The sequence below is a fragment of the Triticum aestivum genome, chromosome 1D, assembly GCF_018294505.1.
Source record: "Triticum aestivum cultivar Chinese Spring chromosome 1D, IWGSC CS RefSeq v2.1, whole genome shotgun sequence".
NCBI lineage: Eukaryota > Viridiplantae > Streptophyta > Magnoliopsida > Poales > Poaceae > Triticum > Triticum aestivum.
Window position 1 is genome coordinate 396335765 of NC_057796.1, and position 13208 is coordinate 396348972.

Consider the following 13208-nt stretch of genomic DNA (forward strand, 5'->3'; position numbering starts at 1 on the left):
AAGCACGACGGCCGTTGGGTGGCCATCCAAGAGTCACTGCTTGTGCGTCAACCTTTTTTTTAGGAAAGCCTCAAATATGTGGAAAACAGCATACAGCCCATTTGCCATTATCTCCAATAATTTACAGCCCATTTGCTAATTCTGAAGGTTTCTTTTGGAGCCCATATTCTTTTTGTTAGCATTACAACTCATATTGTGGCCACGGTTAAAAAATTATACGTAATGTTGCATATTTCGGTGCGGTCCGAACTGTTTTTAATCCCAAAATTTCGAGTCACATCAAACTGATTTTAAAAATAAATGTATATCAATATAAAATCCAACAAATTGTCCACGCATAAAAATTAATGCAATTTAAAATCTTGAAATGAAAAAAAGAAATTTGAAAGTAATTGCCGGTTTGATGTGTTTTAAAAATGTACAGCCCATTTCTCATTACTGATAGGCCATTTTCTTGTCCAGCCGAATGAAGCTCTCCTCATCTTGAAAGATTTGCAGCCCAATAGGCCTGACAAAGCGACTTACTTGGCAAATCACAAAAAAACTGGGCTAGCCATTTTCAGAAAGAAAAAAACTACTGGGCTGGTCTGGGGTAAACATAAAAGAGAAGGTTGTCTAGACATGCCAGAGTGCCCCACACAGCCCAGTTGACACCCTGCTTCCGTCTCAAAAACAAATTAGATAAATGCCACAACAAATATGGCGATTCATAAAAATGCCACTGCAATTTCCAAACTTTGAAAAATGCCACTGCAATTTTTGCAAACTTTGGAAAACGCCACTGCAATTTGCAAACTTTGAAAAACGCCACTCCAGACTTTGAAAAATGCCACTGGGGATGGCATGAAATGGCATTTTTCAAAGTTTGGAAATTGCAATGGCATTTCTTAGAAACACCAGATTTGGAGTGGCATTTATCAAATTAACCCAAAACAAAAATAACTGGGCGAGCTGCTGGGTCCCTGATGTTAGCCGCTCGTTGTGCAACTCTCTCGTTTATTGACTACGTTGACAATGACATGGGACCCAGATGTTAGAAATCCATTACGAGGAGCCATTTTTTATTGGATTGAAATAAGGAGGCACTTTGCTTGCGTACTGCCATGACCTTGGCGGGTCCCTGCTGTCATCCTCTCCACGTACAATCATCTCCTGGTTGTGTACGCGTCAACTTGGTAGGCCCACAAGTCAGCCTCTAAACCCGTGGAGGACAAATACAACCCATTAAAAAAAATAGCAGCCCATTCCATATGTTCAAACGGAAAGTTCAACATTCAGAGCAAAGTAACAGGTCTGATCCACATATAGAGTACTGAACTTCCACGTTGACAACCATCATAGCCAAGTTAACTATCTACTTCCACTAATACTCTAGTAGCGTACAAGTACTAACTTACTCTTAGCTAACTAGACGATGCCTGCCGCCATCTGCGGTACACGCTAAACGCCGGCACCGGCGTCCTCCGCCTCGCCTCGGACTTGCCAGAGGTGCGATAGGGCACGTTGCTCGCGCGCGTTGGCCCTTTCCATGCCGGCGTGGTCCACCGAAGCTTCGGCTTCTAAGCGGGAAACCCACTTGACGAGCTGGTAGTAAAAATCGGTGTCGCGAACGCGTGCGTGCCCGACAGCCTCCAGAGCTATTTGCCGGGCGCCGGCCTCCACGTAGTCGGCCCACGTGCGGGCGCTCTGCTCGCGACTCAGAGCGTCGGTGCGCTGCTGCTCCATGTCCCGCTGGCGGCGCAAATCGGCGATACGCTGCTCATCCGCCAGGCGGTCGCACTCCAACAACTCCTGCTCCTCTGCCAGGCGGTCGCACTCCAACAAGTCCTTGATATACGCATTGCCATCTAAACACCGATAGAATGCCTCCTCCCTCCGTCTGCTTCCGGTGAAAAACCGAACACTAGTTCCGGCGGTGACAGCCTCCGGCCACGCTTATCGCGGACGGGCGGGGGCATGACGGACGTGGCGAGAGCGAGGATAAGTGGCGAGCAACGTCGGGCCGGTGGGGGCTTATGAGGATAGGGCGAGTTGGGTCACGGTGCGACCATAGAAGGCCGAGAAACAGTACTTATAAGCGGAAGGTAGCGCGACGGTCATCGGAATTCAATGCATAATGAAGCAGGCATGGCTTAGCGCGCCAGCTTGCCATGGAAAACGAGAGAAACTGAAATTCTGACTGTGCCGTCCCGTCCCGTCTGTGCTGGGTCGCACGCCGGCCTTACGGTCAAACGAGTGCACTCGAATCATCTCCCTCCTTGTCAATAATGATTCCACGGATTTAAAAGGCCCGCAACAATTAAAGCGCATCTTTTTTCGCATCAGTTAGCTGCCTTAATTACGGCTGGCTGCATGCGGGCACTCAAAATCGCTCGCAGCCAGTACGCGGAGCAGCATGCAACGAGTCGCAACCGAGGGCATTAATTGATGAACTTTAGCTGGGAGATAAGGCATTTGTGAACGTTTTTGCTAGCAGTTTCTTCAGATTCGCATGGCATTTTCTTCAGAGCAGCTTGTCAGTTTCTTCAGAGGTAGGCATTTCTATTCAAAAAACTGCCACTTCGGATCTTGCGTCGCAACTAAAACAGCCATGAGCGCATTACTAGACTAGCTAGTGATCGATCGGTAACTTGTAAACACTGAGCGAACAGATATAAGGAACTGTTAATGCATCTCAATGATTCACAGATCATATACAAATATGTAGCTCCAAAAGCAAAGATCAGCCACAACTAAAACCAACTAGTACGATTCCCATACACAAGATCTACATGTTAATGCATCTCAATGATTCACAGATCATATACAAATATGTAGCTCCAAAAGCAAAGATGTAGAAAAAACATATGTTCTTCCTACTAACATGGATGCTTCTCTTGGCCAACATTCAGTACAGACTGAATGACAAATTTGTTTGTGAAGTCTACAATTCCTCTTGCAAACGTAAGTGATTTCACCAACAGCTGGAACCATGGGAATGAACAACACATGATGGAGGAACATCCACTGCAATATGATTTGGTCTTCTCTTGATCACACGGCGAGACTATTTTCGGAATACAAACTCTAACTTAGGCAAAATGATGCCCATTGTATAATCAGACCAAAGCAATGAAGCACCTAGTGTTGGCCAATAAATAGTACAGTACTACTTTTCTGCAGTCCATGAAGTGACCATCCAATCTTTCTGTGTCTATTTTCAAATGGCACTGCATGCAGTGACTATACTATTCTCTTGTGCAGTTCAACCAAAATTGCGGTCACTTTGTGTGTTTGCTAAATAGCAACGGGCAGACATCTCTGTCTGCACAAATATCAAGCAGCTAGTAAACATATACCCCACCTTGTATTTTCGGTTTAAACATGTCTCTTCCGCTTAGATCTGTCATGTTTTGCACTGGACAATTTGATACAGTCATGTTTTTGCCTGGACAATTTCATACTGAATTGATTTGCTTGTTCAGAGTAGAAATATAGCACCTATTCTTCATCAGACCAAGGATATCCATGTTCGCAGTGATGGAAGAGGTGAAATCAATACAACCGAGATTGAGCATCCAGTCATTGAATCATGTCCTGCACCTCCAGTGTAGGTCCACCCTGCCAATAAATTCACATGCAAACCACTAGTATTACTATCTAATGATAGTACAAAAAGAGTAGCAAGATAGTAGCAAACCATGTACCTTCTTAATGAACAGCTCATAATGCCACCAATTGGATATAAAGGTTTGGGAGAAAACATGCTCCTATTGTTGAACCAGTTGGACTTTTTGTGCAATTCCACTAAACTCGAGCATCCCTGTTTGCATAGATATTGAAAGTGTGATTACTATAAAGTGGCACTAGTTGAAGCATAGACTCACAAATATAAGCATTCCAATTTCTTAATGGGAAAAGGTAGCAAGACTGTTTCTAACCACCTTTTTGAAGGAATAAATAAGGCAACAGAGGCTGATGTCAGAAAGGCATATATAGTTCTTTCTGAAAGAATGATCGATTCCTAACCTTTCCTCTTATTTTAAGCATATTTTGTGCAGTTCAACTAAAATAAAATGCCATCACCGCCTTGACAATTCAGTGACACTGTACAAAAGGAAATGACTAAACATTACATCATGATGTCAGGTATGTAGTCGACAGGCATTAGAGACAAACTTACGGACCTCCTCCGATAACATAATGAACATTAATTTTAACAAAGGTGTGACTAGCTTTACCGGGATAATTTGAGTGAACTCTACACCCTCTGTTCCTTAATATAAGAGGTTTTTGCGGTTCAGTTTAAAGTACCCAAACGTCTACTAGTATTTAGAAAAACAGGTAGTAGTTTTCTTGAGCACATATATGGGAAAGCTTGCCACCCTTTATTTATGTCCATATGCTAATGCAACACCATTCGAAATTTCAAATACTACAAATATACACTAATCCAGTGGCTAGTGCAATAGCAGAGTAGTTATTTTATTACAGGGTACAGTACAATGGTTTTACTGAACAGATTTCAATAAACTCTGGCACTGGAAGATTTCTATAAGAATTAACAATACAAAATGTAAAGGTAACACGTTTCAGCATTGGTATACTAGCTGTGCATGAGCATTAAACCAAATACAAAAGTCTGAAGGTAACTAGCATTATTAACTAATGGCAGTATAAAAAAATTGCAAACCATGTACCTCCAAGGTAAATATCATTTCGAACTCGGGGGGACCTTAAAAATTGCTATCCCAATCTTGATAATCGATCAAACATAAAAACTTGATCGAACGAATCAAGAGAATAGCCGGAGGAGGAGGTGCCCACTCTTAACCTTTCCTCTTGTCTTCATAATTTTTTGTGCAGTTTAACCAAAATAAAATGACATCAGCGCCTTGGCATTTTGGTGACACTGTACAAAAAAATTAACTTATCTCATGAAAGTGAGGTATGTAATCTATAAGCATTAACAGTGCAAAAATCTGAAGGTAGTAACAAGTTTCATCGTTTGTATACTGGCTGTGCAACATCATTAGAATGCCTTAGTTGAAAAATCTTTAATACATCCACAATCAACAGCTAACCCTAAAATAATCTAGTGACATTAAATGGCATTGCTTAAATTTATCGGTGGCATTAGACTGAGTGCGGCATTAGTTAAATGTGGCATCACTTTAGCAGTAGCATTGCTTGACTTGACTGCTGGCGTTATACTAATAGCAAAAATGTTAGACTAAGAGCATGCGAGGCCCATTCGGACAGTGGGCGCACTAGTACGATGTACCTCCACGGACGCATAGAGTGGTGAGGGAGGTATGGTTGCCCAGAGCAACAAATATCCAGGCAGCATATGTGGATTACGTCCCATTTTTGTTATGTTTAGCCACCTTTTTCCTATGTGAGGACAACAAACCGATCGACCTGGTCATTCTCTATTGCGTTGTCATGCCTTTCTACCCTTCTTCAACCAAGAGACACGAGACTTGTTCCTTAGCTACTGATTTTCCCCTTCTCAACCTAGATGCGGGTTCGATGCCTACTCTCTTGGACAGTACAGTCTCCCTTCCTTTCCTTATTCAACCCAGACATGGATTAGTCTGCATGAAGTAGGGTTTCCTTTAATAGTGAAATTAAGGTTTTCGTCTGCGTGACCAGTAGAGCAGAGGATAGCAAATTGGGAAGATGGTGGAGTGGAAAAAGATCCACATGCAGCGACATGGCAGATGGGGCAATAGAACAAGGGTATGGTTCGAAAAGAGGTAGCATACCTGAGGGTCAGCGGGAAGTGGCTTCGCTCGTGGTCATCGTCCTCCACACGCACTACGACAGCGAGCTTGGGGACAGAGGCCATCCCGCGCGGGCGCTAGGTCTGAGAGGACGGCCTTGTCGTCAGTGCGTGACCTCGCTCCCCGACGACGAGTGCGTCAACACTGCACGTCCTTTTCTTCCCCGGCGGATCTGTGACCACCGGTGAGGAGGGAGAGAGAGAGACCGTCTTTTTTAGATCTGGAGAGAGGGTGATAGTGTGAGAAGCAAGTGGGCAGCCCTTAGCAAGAAAGCTCTGAAGCTCCAGCCTATATATCTTTTTTATACTACTAGTTCTAGAGGTGGAGTAGTGGTAGAGTAGTTTATATTTTCTCTGCAAACAGTACCAGTTAGTCGTGCTTCAAAACTGAACGGCACGCCATTAAAAAAATAAAGTCGAGAAATAATGCGGCACCTCGGGCCGACGCGGCCAGATCACATTTTGCATGAGAAATTACACACGATGTTTCGTTGACATGTGGTCCCGTTCCAACATGTCAGTGAGACGACGGCGAGTCCTTTTGTACAATTTCTGAAAGGACGTATAGGCCGGGGCGCCTCTTCGTGTACGGTGGCAAACTGGCAACTGTCCACCGACTCTTCGCCTTTCCCTCTCGATTTGGAACTGCTGTCGCACGCTCTTCCTCCCTCCTCCATTTGCCTTCACCCTTCCTTCTGCCATTGTTCGATCATCTTCTTCATGGAGGGAACAAGCCGGAAACGACCCCGTTATTCTTGCCCCGATCTAAAAGATGACGTGGTGGGGGAACTCATTGATCGGTGCGACGTCATCACCTCGGCTAGCATGGTAGGTTTGTTCAAGCCCATTCTCGACTCAACTAATAACATCATTACAAGGAACCCGAGGGTCCAGGAGCGGTTTGATCTCCCTTATCTTCTTCGCTATAAGCCTGTTCGCATGGGCGCGGACGACGGAGGCCTCGCCTTGTGCAAGTTGATGCCTCTTGATAATGATACGTGTGATGTCAAGATGCCATCGCTTAAGGGTAAGTCCTGGGCTGGCACAAATGGAGATTGGGTTGTTTATATTGGGTACAATTGCGACTGGGAACTTGTGAATGTGTACACTCGTCAGCGGATTCCACTTCCAAAAATCTCTGAGTGCCCTGAGGTTGAGCACACAAATGATCTACGTACGTTCAAATACGATCATGGTGACTGTCGTCTACTGAAGATAGCAATTTGTCGAGTTCCCAACCGCTCTTGGAATTACAAGAACTATCAAGTTGTTGCTATCTTCGACAAGCTTGTTGCCATCCTTCGTGGTTCGACTGGATGGATATTGCTCAAAAATCAGTTTCTATACACGGATGTGTACTGTGATGCAATTGAATACGAGGATCTTGTGTTTGCTGCCACCACTCGTGGCACTATTTTTGCATGGGATCCTCATAGTTTCGGTACGTTTGTCTTCCACCGTAATTATAATTGTTTCATCCACATGCATGCGGGTTAGCAAGTTTCCCTTTACTAATTAACCTTCTTCTTGTGTTTCCAAGGTCCTGTGAACATTCCACCACCTATACTTGAAAAAATTTATAAGCAAGGGGGAGATGATGATGGTGATGATCACGAGCATAAGGAGGAGTAGAACTTATATACTCAGTGGCGCTTGGCAACTAATTCCGATGGATCACCTCTTCTTGTCTGTATACAGTGCACTCAGACTGTTATTACTGAGGAAGCAGGTGTTGTCTCCCATGGTCGCCCTCTCCTGGCCTATTCCAACACCCGTTGCATGGTATTCAGGACGGATACTAGTGTGCTAGCGCAAACACCTTCCCCCTGGTTCAGTATTGATAGTCTTGGAACAAACTCGCTCTTCCTTGGACCAAACTATCCAATGATGGTGAAAGGCGATCCAGCTGCTGTTGACACAACGTTACTACCATTTATGAGAAGCAACTGTATCTATACCTCGGACATTTCGGTGGTTCCCTACCCTGGTCCTGATATATGCCGCTTCAACCTGGATGATCAGTCCTGCGTTGCTCTCGATATTGACAATAGCTGGCCCTTCCCAGAGCACCTATGGTTCAAAGCAAGCTTTTCCAATGCTGAGGATTGGTTGAGTTGAAGTTCATTTCATTGCTTGTTATTTGTTGTGTGATGAAAACTTTAGTATTTGCTAGAATGTTTTGTTGGAAATAATCTATAATCCAACATGTATCCTCGTTGTCGTTGTGTGTTGATGACTTGTTGTATTTAATGAATGGTACATTTCAGTTGTGAATGCATGTCATAGACTCAATTTATGAATGGTTTTCGAGTCACTTCTTGGAGTGTGAGTACCGTAGTAGTATAGCCAGCATCCGGTTAGTATATGAAGTTGCCACATCACATAGAGCCAACCTAATATTGGAGTATGCTAGCCCTCCACCGGCGCGCCGCTTCAAATGGCGGAGGAAGTGAGAGGTCGCGTCACCTTGTGTCCAGATCTGAGATGCCACGTGTACCAGATGAATGACTCCAAGTTCGACCACCATGATGTTAGGTGCGAGCCCAGGAACACTGTTGGAGAGACCCCCCTCATAATTTTCCTACATTGGTTGTTTGATTCATAGGATAGAATGCTATAGGAATTTTTTCCTATGTAATCATCTTTTAATTGGCAATCTAGCATCCACTCCAACTTTTGTTTCACTTCCTTTGTTCCTACGAAGAGAGTACTTGCTCTAAATGATGTGCCGCTGCAAGAGCCGCCTATATTTATTAACCATGCTCTAAAAAGGTGGACCAGCTTTGGCTATAGTAGTACTATACTAGGTTAGTAGGTGACCTTGCGCTTGGCTCTTCTCCTCTTCCGGAAGTCGAACAATAATTATGGTACTACAGTAGTACTTCTGGCAATCTGACACCAAATGAACTGCTGCACGTCCACCTCTTGTAACCAAAAGTTTCTCCTCATGCTGCGAGCCACCGCGCACGCGTTGGCGAGGGAGAAGGCGTAGTAAGCAAGCTTCTCGTCGTTCTGCGAGTTGATGGGACACATCAAAGTTATTTATTAGTACTCTCTTCAAAAAGGGCCTACCATGTCCATGGCTACCATCCCGTGCTCTGTCATTGAGTACGTGCACTATTCACATATCTTTTTTTCATCATTGATTTTTTGGTACATGGAAATACATCACCAAAAGTTTGACTAGAAAAGCAAGACTAAAGAAAACAAGAACCACAAGAATACATTTTAGAAGATATCCAACTTCCATAACTGCTCCTGTAAGTTGGGTTAGTGCCTTCTCGATGCATTCATTGTTGATCTGCGGAGGCTCGATCTTGCGTGCTTCTTTCTTCTTCGAGTGTAAAGAAGTAGACGTGTCTAGCCTCTATTCTATCAACAAGTGCACTAGTCTCATCTCTAGCCTCTATGCTAGCTAAAAGTGCTAGAACATCTACTAAATTGTGCTCTATCAATATATCATTGTACTCTTCTTCCCAATACCAAAACTTGCATCCATTCTACACAATAAAACTTTAAGTTAGCACAACTAGTCTAATCCGAGAGCACAACCGAAGATTTGGTCGAGTTCTTCCTCCTTTTGCCGACACATGGGACATCCAGCATCCAGGTCGTGTCATGCAAGAAAATAGAGTGGTAGGTTAAGCCACGTGATGTGCATCTTGGGTTAAACTGTAAATAGAATCTTACTACTATTGAGTAACTCCAAAAGCGGCCATCGAAGATCTTTATTGGATTTCTTTTTCATCACCAGCACGTCGAGGTGAAAGATGTGCAGGTTCAGTGGGTCCTCTTGCGTTTTCACTGACATGTGGGACCGCATATGAGCAAACAGACGATGGGCTCCGCACGTCTGCTGGCTGGCTGAGAAGAGAGATAGAGGAGGGCCGAGCACGGACTCCAGGAAATTTGTTCTACATACTCGATATAGTGGAGTAACCAGCACCTCGATATAGTGGGGTGGCATGGGCCATAACTAGCATTCATGTCTAGCAGTACGGCACACGCCACCCACACGAGTCCCATCTGACACCAATTTTCTTGGAGTCCGTGCTAGCTACAGCCATCTCTTCTCCGTCCTGTTTTCTCAGCCATCACGCGGTGGGCGGGGTGGGGGTTTGCCGATAGTCGGTTTGCTCAACTGCGGTCCCACTTGTAAGTGAAAATGCAACACAGCACGCATTCCCCCTTGAGCGGCGTGCCGGAAAAACCATGTGGGGGTGCAACGCGAACACGGCAGGCTTTTCCTTTTGAACTTGTAACTTGTAAAATTTGGTTCTGCTCCATGGGGCAACCGATAGATAGAAATAACGATTTTCCCTAGAGTAATGAGAAGTTTGGTTCTGGCACGGTTCATGCATGGAGTACGTAGGAAAATTATGAAGTTGATGCGAAAGGTAAGATAATTACTAGTAGTACCATATACTACTACATGGATTTGACGGAAAGATAAAGATACATACGGATCCATCAATGACATCCTCATGCCCTAGTGCACCGGGTCACCAACCGACGTGTGAGGAGCAGCGGCATTGGTGGCAAGCTCAATGTGCTTCTAAACAATGCCGTCCAAGGTTGCCCTGCGGTCCAAGAAGGCCAGCGTCCTATCGTCCTCCTCTTGCATGTAGTAGTCCTTGTGGACGATTTGCGCGTAGACGTGGGTGATTATGTCGATGGTGTCTTGCTGCGCCAGGCGCTGCGCGGCGAGCGCGACCTCGAGGCGGACATTCTCCGGCGCGACGGCGGGCAGTCGCAGGGCCACCAGTGCATCGAAGAGGTTGTCACCATAGAGGCTGTTGAGGGTGGAAGGCATCGCAGAGCCTGGGCGTGTGGGCTGGAGGCGTACGTCAAGGTCGTCCGCGAGCTTCTTGACGACGGTGAACTTGTCGAGGAAGCCGACGAGGACCTCGTCGAACAAGGAGATGAAGCTGTCGTCCAAGCGGCCCCTCGCCCTGGCGGCCTCAAGCACTACCTGGAGACACTCCTCGGTGCCAGGATGCAGGCCGGCGTCGTGGACCATCTGGCACAGCCGGCTGATGCTCGCGCTCATCGCCTCTATGGGTCTAGCTTCTAGTCAACTGATCTTGCGATTGGAGTGATCACTCTTGCCCTTAGGTGCGTAGGTGCGTAGGATTTCGTAGATTGGACTGGTGGGAGCCTTTATATGAGAAGTGCAGACTGCATTGAATTCACGTGCGTGTTGGCCATCTACTCCTCGCCCCTCTACTGCACCTGCCTTTGGCTCTATGACAGGTTGGCCAGCCACCCGTTGGACCCACGTGTCATACACCCAAAGGCAAGTGCAGTAAGAAGACGGCGAGTCCTTTTGTACAATTTCCGAAAGGACGTGTAGGCCGGGGCGCCTCTTCGTGTATCGTGGCAAACTGGCAACCGTCCACCGACTCTTCGCCTTTCCCTCTCGATTTGGAACTGCTGCCACACGGTTGATCGTATTTGAACGTACGTAGATCATCTGTGTGCTCAACCTCAGGGCACTCTACACCGTCGAGGCGTAGACGTGGATGTGCAGGTCGACGGTTTGTTGCATGGCGAGGCGCTGCGCGGCGAGCGCGGCCTCGAGGTGCACATTCTTCGTCGCGACCTCCGGCACCTGCAGGGCCACCAGGGCTTGAAAGAGTACGTCACCATGGAGGCCGATGAGGGTGGCAGGCAATGAGGAGCCTGGGCGCGCGGGCTGGAGCAGTACGGCAAGGTCGTCTGCGCGCTTCTTGATGGCGGTGAACTTGCGGATGGAGTTGACCATCATGTCGTCCATGCGAGAGGCGAAACCGGCGTCGGCGAGGGCTATGATGCCTGCGGTCGCCAGCACCGTCTGGAAACGCTGCGCGGTGCGGGGCCGCAGGACGGCGCCTTGGATGATTTGGCACAGCGGACTGCCGCTCGCGTCCATTGCCTCCATAGGTGCTTGTGGCTTCTGGTCACTTGGTCTTGGATTGGAGTGAGCAGTGTTGCGCAGAGACTTGGGAGTAGATGGATTGGAGTGGTGGGGCGCCTTTATTATATGAGAGTCCAAACTCTGTTGCATTCACATCGTGCTGGCTTTATTCTGCTTCTCCAATTAATTCTCTCTGCATGTAATTGAGGATGCATCATTGACCGTTCAACGTCTCGGGAACCGCTACCCTCTCCCTCCTTGGCATTCAAGCACCTATGGACCCGTCGACGATGAGGTGCCTACGGTGACTTCATAAATTTCAAGATGATAGTGCTGTGCGTGTGTGCGTTCATAGGGGTGAGTGTATGCGCGTGTATATGAGCGCTTGCGTCCGTACTGTGTAAAAAACGTAAATGCGTGTCAAAAAGAGACTAGTCAGTATACTCAATATTGTGCACCTCGGAGAGGAAAACGATAGAACTGGTACGTATTTATTTACGGTGCAGATTCACTCATTTTGCTCCATATGTACTCCGTCTTGGTGTAGTCTAGTCACTTGTTGAAATCTCTAGAAGGGCAAATACTCCTTTCTGGTTTACAGGGCTATACTAGCAAGTAGTTGTACGTACTAGTACAATAGTGGGCTCACATAGCAATTTTGTCTCATGCAAGAGCCTGGCTATATGCGTGCTCCAATGTTCGCAACTGCAACGTGTTGGGGAACGTAGTAATTTCAAAAAAATTCCTACGCACACGCAAGATCATGGTGATGCATAACAACGAGAGGGGAGAGTGTTGTCCACGTACCCTCGTAGACCGAAAGCGGAAGCGTTAACACAACGCGGTTGATGTAGTCGTACGTCTTCACGATCCGACTGATCAAGTACCGAACGTACAGCACCTCCGAGTTCAGCACACGTTCAGCTCGATGACGTCCCTCGAACTCCGATCCAGCCGAGTGTTGAGGGAGAGTTTTGTCAGCACGACGGCGTGGTGACAATGATGATGTTCTACCGACGCAGGGCTTCGCCTAAGCACCGCTACGATATTATCGAGGTGTAATATGGTGGAGGGGGCACCGCACACGGCTAAGAGATCAATGATCAATTGTTGTGTCTATGGGGTGCCCCCTGCCCCCGTATATAAAGGAGCAAGGGGGGAGGCGGCCGGCCTAGGAGGAGGGCGCGCCAAGGGGGGAGTCCTACTCCCACCGGGAGTAGGACTCCTCCTTTCCTTGTTGGAGTAGGAAAAGGGAAGGGAGAAGGAGAAAGAAGGAAGGGGGCGCCCCCCTCCCTAGTCCAATTCGAACTAGTCCATGGGGAGGGGTGCGGCCACCCTTTGGGGCCTTTCTCCCCTTTCCCGTATGGCCCATTAAGGCCCAATACGAATTCCCGTAACTCTCCGGTACTCCGAAAAATACCCGAATCACTCGGAACCTTTCCGAAGTCCGAATATAGTTGTCCAATATATCGATCTTTACGTCTCGGCCATTTCGAGACTCCTCGTCATGTCCCCGATCTCATCCGGGACTCCGAACTCCTTCGGTAC